This window comes from Manis pentadactyla, chromosome 3 (genome assembly GCF_030020395.1).
Source record: "Manis pentadactyla isolate mManPen7 chromosome 3, mManPen7.hap1, whole genome shotgun sequence".
Classification (NCBI taxonomy): Eukaryota; Metazoa; Chordata; class Mammalia; order Pholidota; family Manidae; genus Manis; species Manis pentadactyla.
The window spans coordinates 95193811-95217593 of NC_080021.1; the positions used below are offsets into that span (position 1 = coordinate 95193811).

General features: G+C 39.8%; 1 long non-coding RNA gene across 3 annotated transcripts in view; it reads left to right on the plus strand.

Moving 5' to 3' along the window:
- Positions 1 to 23783, plus strand: part of LOC118923836 (uncharacterized) — a 113504-nt gene that overhangs the window by 84089 nt on the left and 5632 nt on the right. Inside the window, exons 4-5 of one of the 3 annotated variants that reach the window (XR_005029347.2) lie at positions 14885 to 15000; positions 21474 to 21546. This is a non-coding gene — a long non-coding RNA (uncharacterized LOC118923836). Of the gene's footprint in view, positions 1 to 14884; positions 15001 to 15458; positions 15657 to 21473; positions 21547 to 23783 lie in introns of those variants that run through there. The other 2 variants (XR_008996342.1, XR_008996343.1) reach the window with 2 other exon arrangements.

Below are 23783 nucleotides of genomic sequence, written 5' to 3' on the forward strand. Positions count from 1 at the left end.
GTATTAGTTGTTTTTCAGAACAAAGAGGTCACTAAGCAAAATTATTTTACTTTTTACACAGCTTTGGTATTCATTCTATCCAGTCTTTTGAGGCATAAGATACAGATTTTGTTTTAGCTGTGGAGGAGTAATTATCTCCATGTCCTTTGCAGCATTTCCTTCCTCTGCTGTTGGCTCACTAAGCTGTTCGTATGTTGCTCTGCACCACTGGACACTGAAGTCCTTGGGGCACTGAGGATGATGTTTTATTCACCTGTATGTATACAGAAACCTTCATAATACCTGCCCTTAAGAGCAGGTACTCAAATATTGGTTGAATAAATGAACAAAAGAATGAGTGGCCCAAAGAACTGTCTTTAAAAAGTATATGATATTTTTGTGATTTTAGAAGAATCATTGGAGATAATTTTTGAATTAAAATTTTAAATACAGAGGTATATTTGTGAGGCTATTGTATAAATGTATACAATATGTCATTTTTGTATACAAGTCTAGAGTTAAAATCATATGGTTCCTAGGCACATGAAAAGACGCTCTGAGTTGCTAGTCATCAGGAAAATGCAAATAAAAACAGTGAGCTATCACCTCACACCAGTTAGGATGGCCATTGTCCAAAAGACAAGAAACAACAAATGTTGGCAAGGATGAGGAGAAAAGGAAACCTTCCTACACTGTTGGTGGGAATGTAAATTGGTTCAACCATTGAAGAAAGCAATATGGAGGTTCCTCAAAAAACTAAAAACAGAAATACTATTTGACCCAGGAATTCCACTCCTAGGAATTTACCTGAAGAAAACAAGATCCCTGATTTAAAAAGACATGCACCCTTATGTTTATTGCTGCATTTACTTACAATAGCCAAGAGATAGAAGCAACCTAAGTGTCCATCAATAGATGAATGCATAAAGAAGATGTGGTACATACACACAATGGAATATTATTCAGCCATTAAAAGAAAAGAAATCCTGCCATGTGCAACAACATAGCTGGATCTAGACAGTATTATGTTCAGTGAAATAAGCCTGGTGGAGAAAGACAAATACCAAACGATTTCACTCACTTGTGGAGTATAAAAACAGAGCGAAACAGAAGGAACAAAAAAAGAAGTAGACCCATAGGCACTGAGAAGGGACTGGTGGTTACCAAAGGGGAGGGATTGGGGAGAGTGGATGGGAAGGGAGAAGGGGGTTAAGGAGCACTATAATTCACCACAACATAGATAGGTCCCTGTGACAGTAGTATAGCACAGAGAAGACAAGTAATGACTCTGTAACATCTTACTACATTGATAGTGACTGCAACGGAGGGGGGGAGGTCTTGATAATATGTGTTAATGTTGAACTGCTGTTCTGTGTATGTGAAACCATCATGAGATTGTATATCAATGATACTTTAGTAAAAAAAATCATATTGTTCCTGAAGGTTCTTTTAAATCAGATCTAGAAAGAGGGCTTATGAGAAGGTTTTGAGGTTTACTTTCCAGTGTAATTCAGATAGTATATATAGTACAGATGAAAAAAACTTGAGTATGAGTCAGAAAATCAGTTCTCACTATTAATAACTTTCTCTGTGACCTTCTATTTGTGCAGCATAATTCACTAATATTTTACAGATATTTATTAAAAGCAAGTTGTGCAACTATTGTGCAAAGCACTGTGGTGGGTCATTCCACGTTTTAGCATCATAGCTTTCTAATCTGTGCAATGTGTATAACACCTGTCTAGCTCATCCAGTAAGTACCTTTTGAAATGATATTGAAACACCTTAAAAATAAAATTGCTAGTGTCTATGTATAGAGTACCAGCATTATTATTAAATTGTCCTATTTCAAACTGACAGCTTTGAATGCGACTGAATGCCCTGATTATTTGGGTGGGAGTTGGGTGGAGAATTTTGATGCCAGCATGTCTGTTTTTCTCCTGGTGTGCTCTTGTTTCCTGTCAGGAGTGCTTTGGATTTTTCATAATAACTCCCGTGACTCAGATGTATTGACAATTTCTCGAATTAGAAAGCTCATTTTTCCTGCTTGCTAGATTTATCATGGTCTGATGAATTCACTCAAGACACATAGCACCCATGATAAGAGTACAGGAACAGAGCTCATCTAGCTGGCCCCAAATTGCAATGAATTAGTTATGAAATCTATTTAATGGGTTGTGACAAATATTTAAAGAACAGACTGGTTCAGAAAATATTAGAGTTCAGTCTACATTGCAGGGCTAAGCATTGTTTTGTCTCAGCTACGTGTGTGTCTTAGTGTGAAATATGTTTCTGACTATCCAACAGGTTAGATAAACTCTGACAGTTCCATTTCTATATCTGACAAGTGAAAACAATGGAGCCCAGAACGAGAAACTGTTAAGTAATCTACTTAGGGTAAAAACTCTTATGTCCAAACCTCCAGTTTGGTTATTTTTCCATTATGAAGACCTGGTATGACACAACAGAAAGAGCAGTGGAAGAACAGTTTCAAACGTGGCACCTAAAAATTGCATGACTTTGTGTAAGTTGCTTACTACATAGGCTTCATTTTCCTCATCTCTAAAATAGGGTTCATAGAATTTGTCCATTTCCTTATTGCATATTGGGAGACTTATATAATGCAGATGAAAGAAAAAAATGCAAAATTACTTTCTCTCCTCTTCTTTCCTCTAGACAGAGTTGTTTTCTTGCTTTGCTTCTCCTACTGCCCTACCCCTTCTCTTGTTTGTTGACTAAGTCATTCTTCAGCCCCTTCACCATTCTCTGTCCTTGAACATCATGGTTCCACATTTGCTAGTATGTCATAATTTTAAGAGCTATTTCTCCTTAGATTACCTCATTGAAAATGCTTTAAAATGTGTAAGTTGTGGCATTAGCCCCTCCAGTCCAACATGGCAAAGAAGGGACTCCATTGCAATCCATTAAAGAAACAAAATAACAGTGTCCTCAAATCCAGCTTAGCTATCTCATTGCCATAGCTCCCACTGCTGGCGTCTTCCCAAGTCTGCGCTGCGCTGAGATTATGCAAGTGACTAAATGGCAGCTGGGACAGTGCTCTGACTGGCAACTGCCTTCGAAGGAAATGTACAGAGGCCAAGGCTGTTGCTTTGGATTAGATCATAGCAAGGGGAGGGACCTGGAGCAGCTATCCAAGATTCTGCTGTCACTGTAAGTTCAACAAGTGGACAGGACTTTCTTTACTCGAACAATACTCATGTATGTACCCCTTGGGTTGGGGGCGGGCTAGTGTGTTCCCTTTTGGGCAAGCTTCCCACAGCGGGTCAGTCCAGCTAACACTGGGACTTGTGCTCTACAGTTTGTGTATATAACTTTGGAGATTCAAGCCCAAGTGTCTGAATAATGGAAGTGATCCTCCTCTGTCCTTTCCCCAGAGGCGCTCAATCTTGCTCCCAAACAAATATTGACAAATATTTTACGAGTATGATTTTAAAGAAATGCCAAATTACCAAGTGTTCGGAGTGCCTGTCTAAGTCTCACTCTGATTACTGATAATTAGTAGAAAAAATATAGAATTGTCACCTTAGACCTGAATCTTGTTAAACACACTTTTATCTCAGTTTATTTATACCTGTTCACTTGTGTCAAAAGCACTTAACGTGGGTACAACAGTCATCTCACATGCATTGAATTTCTAATCTAATCTCAATCACAGAGGAGGTGACTCTGCAGCCAAGCTGCCTGGCATACTCCCCACACATCTGGCTGACTTCCTACTTGTAAATCACTATGTCTGTATTTTTCTCACTTGCAGCGCTGGATCAATTCCAATTAAGAGGTTAATAAAGAACTAACTAATGATTTACACAAGTTTAGAAGATTAATGCTGAACTGATTATTTTAAGTGTATAAATACATAAACCCCCAAACTATGAATCTATGTTGCTCACTGAAGAAAATATTAAAAATGAGACTGAGCTTGGCCATAAGGGAGCTTCAGGAACGGTAGGACGTCTCAGCTCTGCCCTGCCCCTTTTAAAGCTATCAGTCACCTTGGCAATCCTTGTGTAATTTTGCTCAGGCTGCTGATGACAGCAAAGCTTTCCTGGACCTCCACAGTAATGTATAAAGCAGGGCCCTTACATCTAAATGTGTTGAGTTCTTTAGAATTAATGAGATTCAATTGCTTTCATCAAAACCTTGCTATAGGAAATTAAGAAAGGTCTAATAAAAAAAGTCAATTCTATTTTCTTTGGGGAGGTATTACTATGTTATTATTTTTTTTCCCTAGAATCCAGTTCATCTTCCTAGTTCAGCTTTCCCAAGCCTTGCTATGTTAGGAAATTAAGGAAGGTCTAACCAAAAAGTCAATTCTGTTTTATTTGGGGAGATATTATTATGTTAGTGTTTTCTCTAGAATCTAATTCACCTTCCTAAGAATGGTTTATTTGGGGTGTATTTTTTGAGAGACACTTCCTGATGGCCAAGTTGTAAAGCCAGAAGTTATCTTGACCATGGAAGGTGAAAGGCTGTGAAGACCAAAGGTGGATAGTTATTTTGACCACAGGAGAGGGTGAGCTGTGAAGTCTTACTGCCCCTGCCTCAACCGCCACCATGAATACATTTCAGCTCTCTCCTTTACTGTCTTAGGGAATTCATTACCACTCCATGGCACCCATAATCAGCTATCCACCTTTGGTCTTCACAGCCTTTCACCTTCCGTGGTCAAGATAACTTCTGGCTTTACAACTTGGCCATCAGGGAGTGTCTCTCAAAAAATACACCCCAAATAAACCATACTTAGGAAGGTGAATTAGATTCTAGAAAAAAACACTAACATAATAAAATCTCCCCAAATAAAACAGAATTGACTTTTTGGTTAGACCTTCCTTAATTTCCTAACATAACATAGCAAGGCTTGGGAGACTGTTTTTACCGTCAGAAGGGAGTCAGGGACAGTTGAAATAGGTGAGGGGGATAAAGTGTAAATTATAAAATAAATTAGTTGTAAGAATGGAAGTACAGCATAGAGAACATAACCAATAATATTGTAATATCTTGGTTTGGTTCCTAGGGAACCTATACTTAACGTGGTAAGCATGCAGTAATGTATATAATTATGAATTACTCTGTTGTACATCTGAAACCAATATAATATTGTCTATCAACTATGTTCCAATTTTTAGAAAGAAGTGTATTCACTTTGTAGAAGGAGCTTAAAGCTTATAGAATGATGAGCTCTTGCCCCAAGTCTTGACAATATCTTAGTCTCTGGAAGAGAACCAGTTTGTCTGCAGCCAGCATGCACACTCTATATTTCTTACCATTACATCTGCCTTGGAGGCTGATGAAACCCAGAGCAAATCAATCACAGGGCGGCTGGAGTTAATCCAATAGACTTCCCTTCAGCTGCTGGAAATCAGGCCTCACATCTGGGAAGAGAGTGCTAGTTACAACAAATGAGATCACAAATTTGACCATTTTATTAGAGGCCCTTCTCTAATGTCTACAGATGAAGAGTCAGGTTAAGTTGATATTAAGTGGGAACCTCTCTTCCTCTGTACTGATTGCAATATCTGATAACACACTCAACATTCTTGGTGCAGATCAATTTCTTGGTACCCAGAACCCAGCTTTAATAGGGAACAAATGGTATGATTCTATAGAAGAGTCAGTGACTGGAAAATCAATGAGATGAACAGTAGTTGACTTGAGGCTGTACACATCAGTCCATTCCAGCCATCGGCCTGGGCCTATGAGCTAGACTCAGAAGCAGCATTTGTTTTGACCAGAGATGGTGGGCAGGGTCATGCCGGCCATCACATCTGCATTTGCAGTTGGTTTCTATAAAATATAAACCAAGAAGAAGAGGTACAACTCAGGAGAAATTTAGCAGCCCAAAGTTACTCCTTTCAGCCCATGAGCAGAGAAGCCCAGGGGAATGAGGACATTCTGACAGGATGCCATGATGCATCTGTTCCTCTTAAAATAAATTTATGTAACTTTCAGAATTTCATGCTTTCCAGAGAATAAAGAGTATGCATATGAACTAACACATAGCCACACTAGTTATGTCACTTGATCATGAACATATTGATATAATGCAAATAAATTACCCAAACTTTTCAAATTAAAACCTTTATCCACAGTAATATTAGTTATCATGAATTGACACTTCCTGTGTGTAAAGTATTGCATTTGTGACTTATCACTCTCTAAAACTGCAAACTTTTATTGCCTATGTTTTATAGATAAAGAAATTGAGAGTCAGTGAGATGGAATCAACTGCTCTAAGTCACCCAGCTAGGCAGTGATAAAACTAATAACTGACCCAGGCCAGTTTGATTCCCAACGATACGCCTTACCCCATGCTGTAGATAGAGGTTTTTAATTAGATTATATACACTTACGGAGTTTCCATGTCTCTTGAGTTAAGCTGTAGCCACCATAAGCCCAATCTGTCACTCACAGCAACAGTAATTAAAACCAAAGATTGTGTATCTCTGGGGGCAAGGACCAACTCAACTGGTCACCCAAGACCCATCCGTTATAGGAAAAATGGATCTGATAAACTAGGATGACAAGGCCAAGACCAGCTTTGCCAGATGGAGGCAGCAGAGTTCAAAGGATAATTGCTCAGAGCTGGGCAGCTTCTCGGCAGCTGGCTGGTAAAAGTGTTATGGGAATCCAGACATGGGAAGTTGATTCTCAGCTTCAGTCTTACTACCTAAAATGAGATTGGAAACTTGGAACCAGATCACTGAACGGCTATTCTGGCAGGCATGAGAAGGAAAAGGATTGGGGTGGGGCAGCTGGGATCTGGAGCTGTGTAAGAAAGTCCAAGGGACATGAAGGGACAGGTCGTGTGGTCACTCTGGAGTGGAGTTTGGCATGTACGTTATATAGATTTTTTTCCATATATGGGACTGGCAGTGTGGTCCCTCTGGAGTGGAGTTTGGCATGCACGTTATATAGATTTTTTTCCATATATGGGAAAGGTTTAACTTGGTAACTTTCTGTATACCTACTTTAATATTTATTTTTCAATCACAGAAGGGGCTCATGCAAACGCCCAGAAAGAAAGTGGCTACAGTTTTCCCCCTGGGTGGAAGGAGGTGGTGACCCCTCCAGTCTTGTAACGTATCAGGAGGCAACGTGCCTATTAGCATTTACTGCCTGGAAAGCACATACTTCCTGATAAGGGGAGATTACTAAGGAATATGCCGGAAACAATCTTAGCCAGCCCCTCCTCACCCACCCACCATACTTGGTTCAGTAGAGAGATGGAGCAGGGAATCTGTGTCCAGAAAACAAGAAATCACCAAGGTAGAAAGGACTCCAGAGATCATCTAGCTCGTTCTGTGTGCTTTACAAATGTGGAAATACGATATAAAGAAGATCTCTTTACCATTAACTTATAGTGATGTCAGATCTGGAACATTATTCTTTTGATGCCCTGTCAAGCTCTTTATAAGCAAACGTCAGATTCTAGCAAGAACAGCACAGAAAGACAAATACCAGTGATTCTCTAGAAAACATAAAAGGGAAAAGGGTTGAAATGACACCTAAGTTTTCAGATATATCAAATGTAGGTGAAAAAAAAGAGAATTTTGGAATTTAACCCAAGTAGATAGATAAAGTCATATTAGTTTAACCAAAGAAATTGATAACACAAACATAAGAGTAACATAGAGCCATGTGAAATGTACCTTTCTCAAAAAACCCCACAAAAACCTAATGAAAGATGTAGAGGAGAACAACTATAAATCAAGAAGATGTACAACTTAGGAGAAACTCACCAATCTGAACCCATAAATAGTGTGGGGAGCATTTGGCTGAAGATAAACAGAAGCAGAATGATACAGTCTTAGAATTGAGGTTATGGATGACACTTTCCTAGTACGTAGACCCCATAACACAGACCTGACAGGAATACGATCTAGAAGTAGCAAGGAATTCCCACTCTCTGGATGCTTGCAGTAAGTCTCATTCTGCAGGAAACAGAGTGTCTAATAAACTCATAGTTTGTCCTATTGACAATTTAATATCTCAGAAAAATGAAGGTAGCAAGGAGGTAAAATTCAAGTCTCGAACTAACACGGAAGTTATCCAAAGTTTATGTCATGTAGTGTTTCTTAAAATATGACCAATGGGCATTCACAGGGTCAAATTATATTATTAATAATACTGAGACATTATTTGGCATTTTCACTGCTTGGTCTCTTGCACTGATGGTGTAAAAGCATTAATGGGTAAAACTGGTGGCCCCAGCACAAATCAAGGCCCCAAACTGTCTGGTCGTCGTTTAATTTTTTAACCCAACATGTGCTCAAGTAAGTAAGTAAATAAACAAAAGCCTTCAATATCATTAAAGAACATCCTGATAAAGCAGTAAAATTTATCTTATTAAGTCTTGATTCTTGAGTACATATCTCTTTAATGTTTTGTATGAGTAAACGGGAAGTAAAGCATACTACACTAGAGTGAATGTCTCAGGAAAAACACTTGTACAATTGATTGAGTTGCAAGTGGCACTAGCCACTTTTCTCATGCAACAACATTGTTATTTGAAATACTACTAACTTCATTTACTCAGACTTGGGCATTTGGCAGATTTTTCTTGAAATAAATGAGGTGTCATGTCAAGGAAAACACCTGACAGTTTTTGTGATCAATAATAAACTTGAATTTCTGGTTGAAATTAGAATTTTGAAAAATTTGTACTTACTGCTGTGAGTTTGATGGCTACCAAATACTTGACTACTTTTCTGTTGAGGCTGGTGGTGATAATAAGGAATGTGATGTTTTGATATTATGTATTTAAATGCGTGAATTTGGAAGACCAAATGGGTGATGTTACAAAGACATACATGGTTAAAAGTCTATTCAAAGTGCAAGGTAGATCAATGGATTTAAATTTTTTTAAAATATGCAGATTTCATTGATATGGTTTCAGATTCCATACTGCAGCTAACATTTAAGAAAATACCACTAGTTGAGTTGTGTTGCTGTTATTATCAGACGTGTAAATCCACAATGAAATGAAAAGGTTAGCAAAATATTCTCTTTTCCAACCATGTATCTTTTAGAGTTTAGATCTTCTTCATATACTTCAGCTAAAGCAACGTATCACAACAAATTGGATGCAAAATCAGACATGAGAAGCCAGATATGTATGAAAGAGATTGCAAAAATGTAAGACAATGCTCTTTTCCCCCATTAAAAAATTTTTTTTATTAAGGTATTATTGATATACACTCTTATGAAGGTTTCACATGAAAAAACAATGTAGTTAATACATTTACCCATATTATCAAGTCCCATTTACCCATATTATCAAGTCCCCACCTATACCCCAATGCAGTCACTGTCCATCAGTGTAGTAAGATCCACAGATTCACTGTTTGCCTTCTCTGTGCTACACTCTTTTCCCGGTGACCTCTCACACCATGTGTACTAAACATAATACCCCTCAGTCCCCTTCTCCCTCCCTCCCGACCCACCTTCCCCCACCCCTCCCCTTTGGTAACCACCAGTCCCTTCCTGCAATCTGTGAGTCTGCTGCTGTTTTGTTCCTTCAGTTTTGCTTCATTGCTATACACCACAAATGAGTCTTTTCCCCCATTTTTAAAATGTAGTTTAAAAAATAAATACATTAGATAACATTTAACAGGTTGATTATTGTTTTTTAAAAATGAATTAATAAATATTTTAAACATTTTGTGATAAATGTCAAAAATAATCACATAACCAAAAGCTCTTTGGGTACCTCCATAATTCTTAACGGCATAAAGGAGGACTGGAAGAACATAAGGTTCTTAGCTTTTAAAGTTTTTTTCTTCAGTAAGAATATAAATCTAAAAATTAGCTACATTCTTTTGTTTTATACTCTGGTATATTTCTGTACTTTTATGTGCTACTTTGTATGACAAATTAATTCCTAAACTTTAGAACATTCACTCTTTATTTCAATTGCTTTATGAATTAGAAGTCATCCCCTATCACTTTCATTCACTATACTGCTTAAGTGAAAAGAAAGAAGGCCAAGACACAGTTCATGGGATAACATCAAGCTTTCATCCCAAAGTAAAGTTAGTAATATTTTCTTTATTTGCCATTAAGTCAGTGCTTCACTGGGCCCCTTGTTGATAGTGCAGAAGGGAAGACCTGAGCAGAAGCCTGTAAGGTAAATGAACCACATTGAGACTGTTGTCACTAACAGCTTCTCCAGAGTCAGGTGCAATGTCTGGCTTGTTAATTAAGATAGAGCTAAATTTCTAGAGGGTCATTAAAACTGCCTCAGTGTATCTTTGAGACACACACACACAAATTCATGGATTATGAACTGCCAATAACAAAACAACCAGCCTATCTGGTAAAACATTAAGAGAATCTGAGAGCGTGGGAACAATCTAAGCAGTTGACTACATGAATTATTCAATTCTAACTCTTTGAGCTATCTAAACATACTTAAACAAGAGTTGAGAAAATATTAGAATAAATACTCTCTCCCAACTCACTCTACTAACACAGTGGCTGAGTGAACAGAAAGGTGGATTGGGAGAAACTTGCCCAGCTCATGAACCAGGGACTTCCTGGAAAAAAGACCCTGGTGCACAGTCGCTGGGCTGTGCTCACCTGTGACTCAGGGACCCAGAGCCCCGTGGGAACCTTCAAATGGGGAGTTAGCACGCTCCCGTCAACATCCCGCACTCTTACTCTGCCACCTTGCTGTAGCCGGGCAGAAATTAAAAATCATAGAAAACCAATCGGTATCAAAGATAGTCAGCAGAAGTCCACTATAAAATAACTGCTATTTCTGAAGGAGAAACTAGAATCAAGCACTCATCAAAAATACAGTAAGAAAAAACTTTTCTGAACTGAAGATCTAGGTACATTGCTTACAAAGGCCCACTTTGCTCAAGAAATTAATAAAGACCTAAGTAAGTATTATGCTCACCTAGACTGATTCTGGGGAAAGAGTTAGAATGTGGCTCAAAAGAAAAGAATGCAAAAGGTTTTTTTATTTTTTAACAAAGAAACAAAAACATGTCTGGTGATGGAGTTCTTTACTGATGGTACTAAGTGTCAGAACTCAGGAAAGCAACATACACAGTTTTTAGGTAAGGAACTGTGACCCAAGGATTTCATGGGCTGACAAATGGTCTTTTGAGTAAATGTAGCACTAAGACTTTCTTAAACAAGGGTTTGAGAAACATAGCATACATGTTCTTGTCTTGGTCAAACATTAAAGTAAAGATGTACTTCAACCAACCAAGAGATCAAGTCAAATTAAGAACGTAAGAACAGGAAAGATGGGTCATGAAAGACCTGGCCACCGTTAATGAACTCATCTAAGCCAGACATAGGAAAATTTAAAGTATATGTAGAAATAATGCTGTTTTAAAATCTAAGATTTGGTTAATGAAGACTGAAAGCTAAGAGAGTGAACTGACCTTTTTGCTTCAACTAGAATCTAATTTGGGGTTCAGCCAGGTATTAGAGAGACAGTGGACAGGTGGCCTCTCTCATGGAAGACTAACTAGCAACTATCTGCAGACGAGATGCCCCTGTGAAAATCCTAGAACCAGGGATGAAGCTGAATTACCCTCTTGGACCACAAAAGCTGAAAGAGCATTAGAAGGGTCAGAAGACATTGCCGCTCCCCCAGTCCAGCACAGTACTACCCCAAGGGAGCCCCCAGCCTACTGCTCCTCTGGTGAGAGAGAGAGCCCAGGGGGGTCAGCCAGCCTCCCCAGTGTGACAGGATGCTTCCTGGGAGGCCCACTCAGGTCTGTCTCACAGCAATGCTGGACCACCAGGCACACTTCTTCCCAAATCCTTTTGATGGCATATACATATGTAAGTATATATACACATATGCATATTGCTTTGGAAAAGTAGGGGCTGTTTTAGAAGGCTTCTACTTGTGTTCAAAACACAGTAACATGATGCTCTGAAACAAAAGATGAATGAGGAGAAGCAAATTGAACTGACTAAGATGAAAATGATTGGTGAAACTTTCATTTTAGACACTTTTGATGAAAAGCAGAGGTTTGTTCTCAAGTGTCAAGACTTAAAATACAATAATAAAATTAAAATCTGCTATGGAAGTAGTGAAGAGTCGAACAGAAGCATAAAGTCCCATCAGGATTACAGAAAACAAACTAGCTGCTCTCAAAAGCTGCTCTGGAAGGAGAGAGATGAAACAAGGAGAGAGAGCTTGGCCCTGAAGGACAGAGTACACAGCTCTGCTCGTACCTCAGCTTTGTCTGCCACAGAATAAATGGAGAGGGAGTACAGTTATTCATTCAACAAATACTTAGTATGTATACACAAGAACCTTCCCTGAAGTTACAAACAGCTATAAAACTGGGTTTTAAATTCTGGAGCTTTTGCCATAATTCAGAAATATAAAAATAAAAAAGTTTTCACTTAGCGAGAGCCTAACAACATTTTTACATTTGGAGGATTAAGAAAATATCCCCCAAGCAAACAGGCAGGAAACAAACTTAGTGAAGCTACTCTGAACCCTCTGGCTGTAGGAGAAACTAAACAGCTCAAGATAGAATTGGCTTTAGTGTTTGGTGAGAAAGGATGGATGGAAAACAGAATAAAATGTTTTGAAGACTAACATATTAATGAATTTTGTTCCTGTCACACTTATTGATCCAATTACACAAACATTTGGATGCCAGTTATATAAATACAAGTCGCTCATTCAGCTGCTATTTCAACAGCAGCCTGTAACGATGTCATCATGGCCAAGCCTGCCAAGGGTACAGCAGGGGCCACAGCTCACAGGACCACTGCCCCAGGGTCACACCAGAGAGACACAATCCCAGTGTAAGGTGAGCTAAGTTAATTCCTCATCAAACAAGTGATCTCCGAGTATCTACCGGGGAGGCCCTTTTGCCTGGAGGGCCATCTAGTAGATTTGCATTATATAGTGTTGAGTTAACAGGACCAAATATAGAAAGATCTGGGGGAAGGGTTCCGCAGGTGACATCCTGGGTGTGGCCTCTGGGTACAGGACATTCCCAGGCTCCGGTTACCCTAACACTCAGCTCTGAGATGGGGAGCCACGGATCTCAAAGAAGCCCTGTACCTAGAGGTTAATGTTTTTAGCACCTGGAAAAGATTCTTTCTCAATGAGAGAGAGTGAGAAAATCTAACTATACTGAGATTTTATGGGTTTCCAATGGAGATTTTTTTCTTTTAATATTTTATTTTGAAGTGATTATAGATTCACACTAATTTGCAAAATAACACAAGGGTCCCATGTTACTCAGTACATAGTAGGGCTTACATCTTATGTAACTAGAGCACAGTATTAAAGCAGGAAATTGACATTAGTATGATCCTCAGACTTCATTCAGATTTCACCAAGATTGCATGTTCTCATGTGTGTTGTGTGTGTGTCTGTGTAGTTCAGTGTGACTTGATAATATGAACAGATTCTCATAACCACCACCACAAGCAAGATCCTGAACTGTTCCATCTCTACAAACAAGTGACCATGCCCTACCCCAGCATCCCTCGCCCCGGGCAACCACGAATTTGCTCTCCATCTCTAGCATTTTGTCCTTTGAGAGTATTATACAATGGAATCATACATGTAACTGTTTGCATAAAAAGCCAGTTGGCTTTTCAATGCAGCATAATTCCCAAACAGGTTGTGTTATCAAGAGCACTGTTTAAAGAGCGTATTAGATGCTGAGATAATGTCATATCAGTGCACACTGTTTAAAGACATTTCTGTAACTAGATATAATAGTGTGGGCTACGATCAATGATTCTTCATAGAGCAGAGTAATTGAAGTTTATAGGTAACCAATAGCTTCTGTTTTCTGGAGACAAAAGCATGTTTTCAGAATAGCTAACAAGTAGGCAAGTACTTAAAGGGCATGTTGTCCTTCAAGACGTCCAGACCAAAAAAGATTTTCCAAGAGTCTTGGTGCAGAGTTTTGGAGTCTCAAATGAGTACTCAGACAGGCTTTGTGGCCAATTAAAAAGATGCTTTGGTTCCAATCAGCCCCAGTTTGGAAGATCGCATAAATCAGCAGCTGTTAGATTTCAGGGCATCATGTACACCATTTGTTGACTATCTCAAGTGCAGTGTATGTTGATCACATTTTCTGCTCCGAGAGAATCACTGCTTTTTGGCAATAACTTGCAGGTTAAACCTCAGACTGACTGCTACTTAGCCTGTGTCAATAATGCAGTTGAGATCAATGGTACTTGAAAGACAGTCTAAGGGACAAATTCAGCATCCCTGTTAGATACTCGTGCCAAGCAGAGCAGTAGAATGTAAATTGTTGTGTTTACATTAATTGAACCCCACAGAATGCTTTCCCTGAGCTAAGATTCCTGACTATGTTCCCCTTTTCCTCAAGAGATGGTGTAAAAATATGCCTTTGCAAAGTGAATTCAATTATTATTGTTAAGACTTAAGTACCCTATTCTTCCTATGAGTAATTTGTACTCATTGTAGACAATTGGAAAAATGCGGAAAAGTAAAAACAAGAAAAATGTCACAGTTCCATTTCCTAAACAGTTATGGTTTATTCCCATTCTGTCTTTCTTTGTTCCATGAGATTATTTTTAAATGTTATGACAGGATGATAAACATACTTTGCAAAGTATGTTTTCCCTAGACACATAATTCTGAGGCCTTTGTTATGTTATTTTAAGGCCTTGATCTAAGATTCTACACAATTTCTTCCCAGAATACAACATCAGGGGGCAAAGTGCTCTGACAAGTCAGTAGAGTTTCCTTTCTCAGACCAAATTGTCTCACCTTGTTTCGGTGTTTTACTTGTGACAAGAAACAGAAAACTTTGTGCTCATTTATCGTAATTTTTCCATAAGTTCATGTATATTCTCCCTCTCTTTGCATATGATTTCTAATTTGTCTTTTGTCTTTATTTTAACTACTCTGAAGTTACATAAACAGAGGAAAAGCCAAAGGACTTGTGTTCCCTCCCTTTATTTTTCCAATGATGACACGATGCATAAATGCAAAGGGGAAGATTCTAAGGGGACATCCAGCTCTTTCAGGTGAGTTGTAGTCTCTCAGCTTCGTAATTCTTTCCCAGAGTAGGAGAAGAACTTGTGGGTGGTGTGAATGAAGCCTGTTGGCTGTCTGCAGAGAAGTAATGTAAACGTTAGAAATACTGAAAGTCTTGATAAGGATATTTTGAGTAAATATTCAAGAAGGATATTTTGAGTAAATATTCAAGAAGGTGTGTGGGTGAGTAGGACTTGTAACTCCAGGGAACTGTCATTACTCCAGGGAAAACCTCAGGCAGATTATTGAAAGGATGCGTCCTGTGCGTTCTTTGGCAAAATAAGTGATTGCCTAGAAGATGGGAAATGGGTCAGCCTACTTGGGCCAGCACCTCCGCCTGTGGCACCTCTGTGTGCATCAGGTTCAGTTTCCCTTGCCAGCTAACAGGCTGTAGGTCCAGGCCTGAGTGGACAGCGTACATCAGAAAATTGTTCTTGTGCCTTTGCAGCAGAAGCCAGCCTCCATCAGATTACCTGCTGGATTACAGCTCCCACCGCGTGCCCTGGGCAGACGCGCTTACTTGGAGGTGAAACTCTGTAATGCTAAATTAGGATGGTGGAGCCTCTGTGATTAAGACCTTAGGAGTCAGACAGGCTTGGATTAATTCCAGATCTACCCCCTACCAGCACTGTGACTTCCCTGAGACATGTCCTCTTCTGTGAAATTGATGTAATGACATTGTCTTCCTCATCTTGTTTGAGAAAAAAAAGCTAGACCATTAGGGTAAAAGCACCAATAAAAAAGATTTTGTTTCAATTCAAGGAAAACCTTTCTTAAAAACAAAAAAACAAAAAAACAATGTGTGTTGGGCCAGTGTGGGCCACTCTCCTTGGAACACTGTAGCAGGAAGTGTGTCTTACGTGTGCCTTTTCGATGACCTAATTCTAAGATGCTAAGAAAAGATTACATGCATTTTTAAATGCTGTGTGAACATGTGGTGCTAGTGTGAGCAATGGATGGATTGTGCTTTTTACCAGAGGAGCCCCAGGATGAAAGAGAATGTGAGAAAAGCAAACAGCTGACTCTTAAGCCTTCTGTTAGACGTGCCACGGGTCACATTTTGCTACAAACACTAATGGAATTGCTTAATGACTGCAATGATAAAATATACTTTCCAATCACCAGAAGGAAGGTGAAGGGATTAAAAACTTGGTGTCAGCTAAGGATGTTGATTGTCTTATATAAAATGACTCTATGAGCACCACATTTTATTACTTTTTCATTTGGAAATCTATATTTGCTATTTTTCAAATGAGTTCAGATCATGGATTTTATAATTAACATATAACTAAAGCCCTTGATTAATAGTGGTTCAACAGTAATTCTGTTGTTGCATTTCCATGGCTTATGCTGCAGATTTAGGGTAGACATGACATTTCACTAAAAAGTGGGATCCTGGGCTGGCATTAGGGAATCACCATGTACTCACATCACAGAAGGAAAGATTAGTCATGAAAAAATAAAGTTCTTTTCTCAATAAGAATGTCAGTTTCAAGTTTTAATATAGTCTTATAACATTTCAAATAACTTGCTTACTTTAGGTAACAAATATTTAAAAGGTGAAAATAGGGTTGAAAACTCTAAATCTAGAACCAGCTTGTTATCAGAAAGATATTCTGGATGTAAATTACTTGTAAAAAGTAACTATGTATGGAAGAGTGGGCAAATAATCTACTAGTTCAATGCAGAAACTTGCTATTAAAGGAACTTGGGTGAATTCTTTTATAAAACAGGCAAAAACTTATTTAGCAAGTGGATTAGCATTCCCTGACCCAGCTATATTCTACTTGCACCTCAGTCTTCCTGAAGTGTCTGAAACTAACAACAGGAAGTAAGCTATATTCTTAAAATCTGAAAACTCTTTAACATGCTCCATCTTATTTCTTTTGTCTAGCAGAGGGTTTTGGAAAGTAGGGCCCTTGAGTAGAACGGAAGCTTTCAGTAGATTACTTACAACCAAGGAAGAATCATGTGCTATTATTACTTTTACTTATAGCATTTAATATATATGGTGGTTATGTGTATTTCCTAAATGCCTTCTTGACATAGAACTCCTGCAAGAACTCTGTCTGCTCAGTAGAAACAGCACTGCATTATTTTAAATTGAATAGATTCAAATCGGAGTGTAATTTTTATGGATGGTAGACCCAGGGAACACTGCCGGCACTTACTCCTCTGCCTGAAGTGCCCCTGAGCTCTTTGCTCTGAGGAGTAAATCAAATGGTGCCCATGATAGCACTTTGTAAGTGGTGAAAATGACACACAGGTTAGGTATTGTAAGTGCCCCTTATTAAAGACCAGATATTTAGTGAACAGAATATTCATATAAAGGAAACATTTTTCTTTTCTGATGTTCCAAACCAATGGTAGTTTGGTGGTTGTTTCATGTGTACCTGCAAAGGATACACCCAGAAATGAAGCAGTCACATTATATCCTCAGGAAAGGGAGCGCCGTGGAGACAGGGAAGCTGAGAGGAAAGTTTTTTGGTTAATGTTTGCTTTTGGAATTGTATTTTTTCACTTTGTTAACATTCCTAAATATCACAAAATAAAACAAAAACTTGCTGCAATGAGTACAACAGAACGGGTTAATAAGGGAATGGTTGGTTGACTTCCTGCTCCTCAGATTCCACTCAGGGATAACCTTGCGTTTATAACAGCTGCGCCCTCCCTGTGGTTTCTGGGTGGTGGGAACCAGTAGGTTCCCCTTCCTCCCCACTTCCCCCTTCTTGCCTTCCCCTTTTCCTTCCCTCCATCCTTCCCTCCCCCTTTTTCTCTCCATTCTTCTCTTTCTTTGTCTTCATTTCCAACAAAAAATGGGATATAACATAGATTACCTACTGTGAAACTTGCTGATAGTTCTACTTAAAAATATTATCTGTATCCTTTTCATCAATACATAGAGCTATAACTTACTTTTTTTCAAATCATTCTCTTGAAATAGGCACACTATATCCGAAAGCATAAACACGCTGGCATTTATGACACCTGCAGTCTCAGGATGAACATGTTATTCTTCCTTTCTTTCTTTTTGCTTTCTCTTCCATGCTCTCTTTCTTCTTTTTATTTTTTGAAGGGGTGGGTATTGGGACAATTTTTCTGCAGTAAATTCCCTTGTATGTAAGCTAGGTTCCTCAAATGGGGTTTTAATTACTTGTTGAAAAGAGGAAAATACCTTTAAGAATATTGGTAGCAGAGGGCAGAGCTAACTGTCATATTAGGCTGTTTCTACATGGGAGAAAACAGTGCCCTATAGGACAAGATGCTTATGGCTGTTATTTGAGCAGCAGGATATCTACCCCAAGGAAAAATGAGGTCCCTCAAAGATTTTGCTGTGCTATCATCATTATTACTCACCTCTGGAATCTAACCTTACCATATTTCTATATTAGGTGTAAATGTGAGGTGGGCAGTGATAAAACCAATTTAGTAATAGCTGTAATTATTAATGGTAACTGTTATTCACTGCTCATTATAATCACTCATTATTTTATTATTCAGACAAATCTAATATGCAAATTTTAGTGCTGTGCATATTATATTGAGACTAAAAATAGATCTCTGAAACCCCAGATGACCAGGTGCCCTGCTTTCTGAACTGTCACTGAACTCTGATGGATGGTCAGTGGCGTTGTGGGATTGCCCCAAGCCAGTCTGGAGATGGAAATTACATGCTTCTGAGGTAGGGTGAACTCAGCCTTATTTACAAAGTGCGTTTAAAGTTAATATTTGTTTCCTTTTCACTGGACGCATCCTGTGGGATTTTGAAATTTAGATAGCGAATTAGAGTTTGTAAGCAAACGCTATCCTGAAAGCCCCAGTTTGGGAAAATATACCCTGAGCGTTTTTAAAATGAAAGTTTTTGAGATAGGATGCCCATTATAAAAATGACATGCTTTAAGAACTTGAAGTTTTTAAAAATATGTTCTCTTGGGGGATGACAAACACAGTTGGAAATTCAAGCCCAAACTAGAAAACACATCGCTGGTGAGATGAGAGCATGTCACCCCCACTGCACACAGACACTCATCTGGTCCTGTCTGCCTGGGAAGCAGATGCACGACCTCATCGCTTGCCTTCCCCCTAGCCCTGAACAAGGCTTTCTGGTCTACTGATTTCCTCTGGATGTGCGCTCAGATTCGATAACTGCACACTGAGCTGTGCTCACGAAGCTCCCAGCAAGCTACAGGAGCAGATGTCTCCCTCAGGCAAACACGCTCAGAGAAGACAGGGGGGTGGGGGATGGGGGTGGGGTGGCAGGCCCTGTCCCATTAGTCCTGACACTCTTCTGCTCTGCTTCTTATCAGAATTGCAAATGGTCCAGTTGGCGCTGCTGAGGGTGTTTAATGATGGGGTGAAATCCTGGAGTTCAAACAGTGCACAGATTTTTTGTATGTCCATGGTATTGCATTTCTTTCGACAGGCCCCACATGGTGGGATTTGGTAACTGTCAGGATTGTAAATGGCATTTCTCTCTCCTTTTACCATTAGTCCCACATCTGTGTAATTTGTCAGACCAGATATCACACAGAGCATTGGAGCAAGTGCAAAAGCAACAAAAGCATATTCACACATGTACCCACATCTCTGTTGCCCACTAGCACATCACGTCTGAAAGCTTAGTTTAGAGTAGGTTTCTCTGGGTAGAATCGCTCTTTTATCCTTTGGTAACTGTCATCTGGGGCTTCTTTAATGCTTTACTGGTTAAACCTTCTCAGGCCCCTTAAGAGAGACTATATATACCAATGAAGTAAAATAGAATCAAATAGGCTAAAATAAAATAAGAATGAAGTCTGATAACAGACACAGAGGCAATGTTTGGTGATTGTCTTAAAGTAAATAGTATAAATTTGCAAGCCTTGAGGAAAAGCAACTCACACGCTTAATGAGCACGAACAGAGTATGAAGGCCATGTTAAAAATAGTGCTGATTTATTTCCTATATACCAGGCAAAATTCCTCTATGGGTAGATAATTGTTATCTATTGAAAAAGCTCTCCTCCCTTGATTTAATTTAGTCCATTCAATAAAACCCTTATTCAACAAAAATGTCTTTAAAGGAGAACCAACCAGAGAGGCAATATTGCATATTACCTGAGAAAATGGGTTGTAAAATCAAATTGTTTGAGTCCAAACTTCTTTCTGCTCTTTAATTTGGTGTGGAAACCTCTGTGTTCTTTAGCTTTCTCCCCTGTGACCTGCGAGTGGTAACCGTATCATTGTAGTGCAGATCAAAGGTGTTAATACAGGTAAAGTCCAGGCCAATGCCTTGTGCATGGAAGTTTGGGAAATGTTAACCAATATGTTAACAGGCCAGAAATGGGGTGAGGTGCTGGCTGTGGTGAAGTGAGGATAAACTGTGAATTCTCAATTTTTAAGAAAGCCAGAATTAGTAGTAAAAATAAGATAAATGCAGAAATAATAATAGGTCAGAATATGCTCAGTTGGAAAAGAGGAACAAGATTCTGTGATGAGGGATATTATCAAAAGAAGGCTATCATAATGGTCTGGCCTGGACACAATGAGAGTTCAGCATAAGATGTCTACCAGGTGTGGTTTTGGGTAACTGCACTGGCTATATTTGGGCTTCTCAGCATATTGGTGGGAAGACTATTCTGTATTTGTGCTTTCTGAGTGAAATGGGCTGAAGCAACTAGGAGTTGAACATTATGAGTACATTAGACTATAAGGAATCATCCCACCTTTGTAATGATGTAGACTTGGGCAGGTGGATCAGTGAAAAACAGATCCTCTGTTTTTGATAGCAGAGAAAGGATAGCCATTGACAAACTGGCCAAGCCCCACTTACCCTGGTGGCTGCTGCAGTCAGCCTTTCTCTGTCCTGCCTAAGGCCCATCGGTCCGTTCGAATCCTCAGGCCTCTTCCCCTCAGCAGGACACTTGGCTCAGCTTGGAGCGGGCTGAGCCGTTGCCCCTTCTCCACCAGCAGCCGTATCCATTTTGGATGTGGCTCCCACTCAAACAGTGCCGCTGAGGAGCTAAGGGCACGCCCCAGGCCAACCCCTGCTTCCCGCTCCCCCTCTTCATCCCACCTGGCCCTTGTGTTCTGGGCTGCTGCAAATTAAAACAGTCACTTCCCTGAGCTGGTGACAGCTATACATACTTTCCAGTCTCTCTGCTTACACCTTACTTACCCCTCACCCTGGTTCCCGGGCCTTGGGACTCACTGACTTAGACCACTGGCTCCCCTGGGTCTCCAGTGTGCAGGTGACAGACTGTGGGACTCCGGGGCCTCCACAGCTTCATGAGGCAACTCCTATAATAAACCTCCTCTCGTAACTCTATGTCTCTCCTACTGGTGCCATTTTTCTGACACTATTCATGTCACCTCCTTTACACAACAGAAGAGAAGCCCCCAGCCCAGTCACAGCTCCACAGCTTCTCTTCCTCTGCCGCACTGATAACCCACTTGTTTAATTGTTTATTTTTTCCCTCTCTCCCTAGAATACATCCTAAGATGGAGACTTACAGGTTGGGATCATAGCCTCCAATCTGAGCACATGCTCAGAGGACTCAGGTTAGCTGTGCTTACATTTTGTAGCTCCCATGAATGAGTATTGCCTGGAGTGACTGTCAGAGTACTGGCTTCTATGACCTAAGGATGTGCAGGAGATCCCCCATTTTTCATGGCAATATGGCATCTATAATTAGGCCTTGGTACTTAATAGGTACTCATTAAATATTTGTTGAATGAATAAATGCAAAAACTTAGGACCTTTGCCTATTTAACTATTTACGGTCTCAAAAAATCAATGAAAGAAACTTACTTCATTCTGTTTAATTCAGTCTTTACATTGTTATCTCTGTAGAACCTACTTTGGGAAGCCCTTTTGTAAGATACATTCTTGTCTGGCTCCCAAACAAGAAGGGAAACTTTTATCATGAAAAGGCTATGGTGGAATGGGGGCAATCGTAGTCCTATGGAGAGTGGGTTTTGCTTCCTGTTTTAAAGATGTTGAAAAGCATAGGATGGTGTATGAAGAGGCACAAGGGATTATTTCTGGACAGCAGACAGCTCTTACAAAACAACAAGTTGATGAGCTCAGTGCAAACAAATCAGAAACATATGGATTCCATTTCCCTTGAAACACACATGGCTTTAACAATTAAACACCACAGCGATTAGTAGGGAAGAGAATACACAACTGGGACTTGATGGAGTCCAAACATTTGAAAACATGTCTGAGGCCTTCCCTGAGCCCCGCATGCGGTCATTCCCACGGAACACATGGAGCTCGAGTTGCTCCGGCTACAGGAAACGAAACATCCTTTTCCAATTGCAAACTGTCAGGGATGTTAGCAGTGTGTCTTTCAGCAACTCTGCGGAGGTAAAATGGCTTGTTCTTAAAGATATTGGGTGGGATAGGATTATAATCTTTTTTGGTTATAATTTCCTGTTTGTTCAACTGATAAGGTCTATGTGAGACACAGTGCATGAGTGTGTTTGTTTTCTGGTATGCTTTCCTAAGGACCTCGAATCTCTCCAACGGCACTATCTCATTCGTTTTCATTACTTGTGCCCAAGAGGCATATGCGATTATGAAAAAGAGTGTGTCCAAGATCATACCGCCGGCCTGTGCACTACAAGACAAGAGTGAGATTCCTGCCTGCAGCCTGCTGATTTTTACCTCCACATCCCCCTGCCTCTGGATGAATAAAGCTATGTACAGCCTTATATATTTTAACTTAAAACTAGGTTTTCTAGGGGGAATTTTCTGTTTTTTTTTTTCCAATGAAGCTATAGCACTGAGAAATTGGTGAGGAAGATGCAATTAATTTTTCCCTCATGAGTAAAATAATTACATAAACTATCTCAACAGCCTCCAGGGCCAGATATAGGTTGCTGAACTATATATCCCTAAAGCTGATCCTTCTATCAAACAACTCGAGGTCAAAGTGAAAACCCAAAAGGCCGTATTATCACATGTCACCATCCTAACTTAATGGGCGTGGCAATTTTCTCATCAGATCAGACATGGGGAAAAACCTTGCCTCCTTCCACTTTATTTAATAGTAAGGTAAATTTATTCCGTGCACCAACAGGGATCAATCTGTAAGATCAAGTATTTTGGAGTTTTCTAAATCCATCTTTCTCAAATACTTATTTTTTCTGGCATGATCCCCCAGGATTTACTTAGAAAAATATTTTAAAGCTTGAGAAAAATTCACAGGTGATCCACACTGGTAGTTCTCAGTCCTGGTGAGCATTAAATTAATGGGAGGGGGATTTAGTAAAAACGAAACCCCAAGAAGTGCTAAAGTGCCTGCTCTGAAAAGGGGCCCAGGCACCTGCAGTTTCCCAAAGCTCCCAGCAGACGCCACTGGGCAGCACAGCATGTAATCTGCACCTGCCCCAACCTGCTGTCTGGAGAGGTGAAGCGACTGCCAAACTCACGGCCGCTGCCTTTTCTCTTCCATGGATTCCTTCATTACAAAAAATGCTTTCCTTGGGTACATTTTAAAATGTGCCTAGGGCTTGTTTTCATCAGTATGTTAAGACAGACACAGAAATGATCATCATGAAGAAGGAAGTTTACAGCACAGATCCCTAGAAACTGAAGGCACAGCACGCCAGGCAGGGCCACTCAGCGAGGCACCAGGGCCAGCCTGGAGGCAGGGGGGGCGACGAGGAAGTGTGGGCAGGGGCCTTTCAGAGGAAGGAATGGACCAGGCAAAGCGAGCAAGCTGGGCAGGTTTGGGATTGCATCACTTGAATAATTTCAGCAGGCCTTGGCGTGGCCCCTACTTATCCTG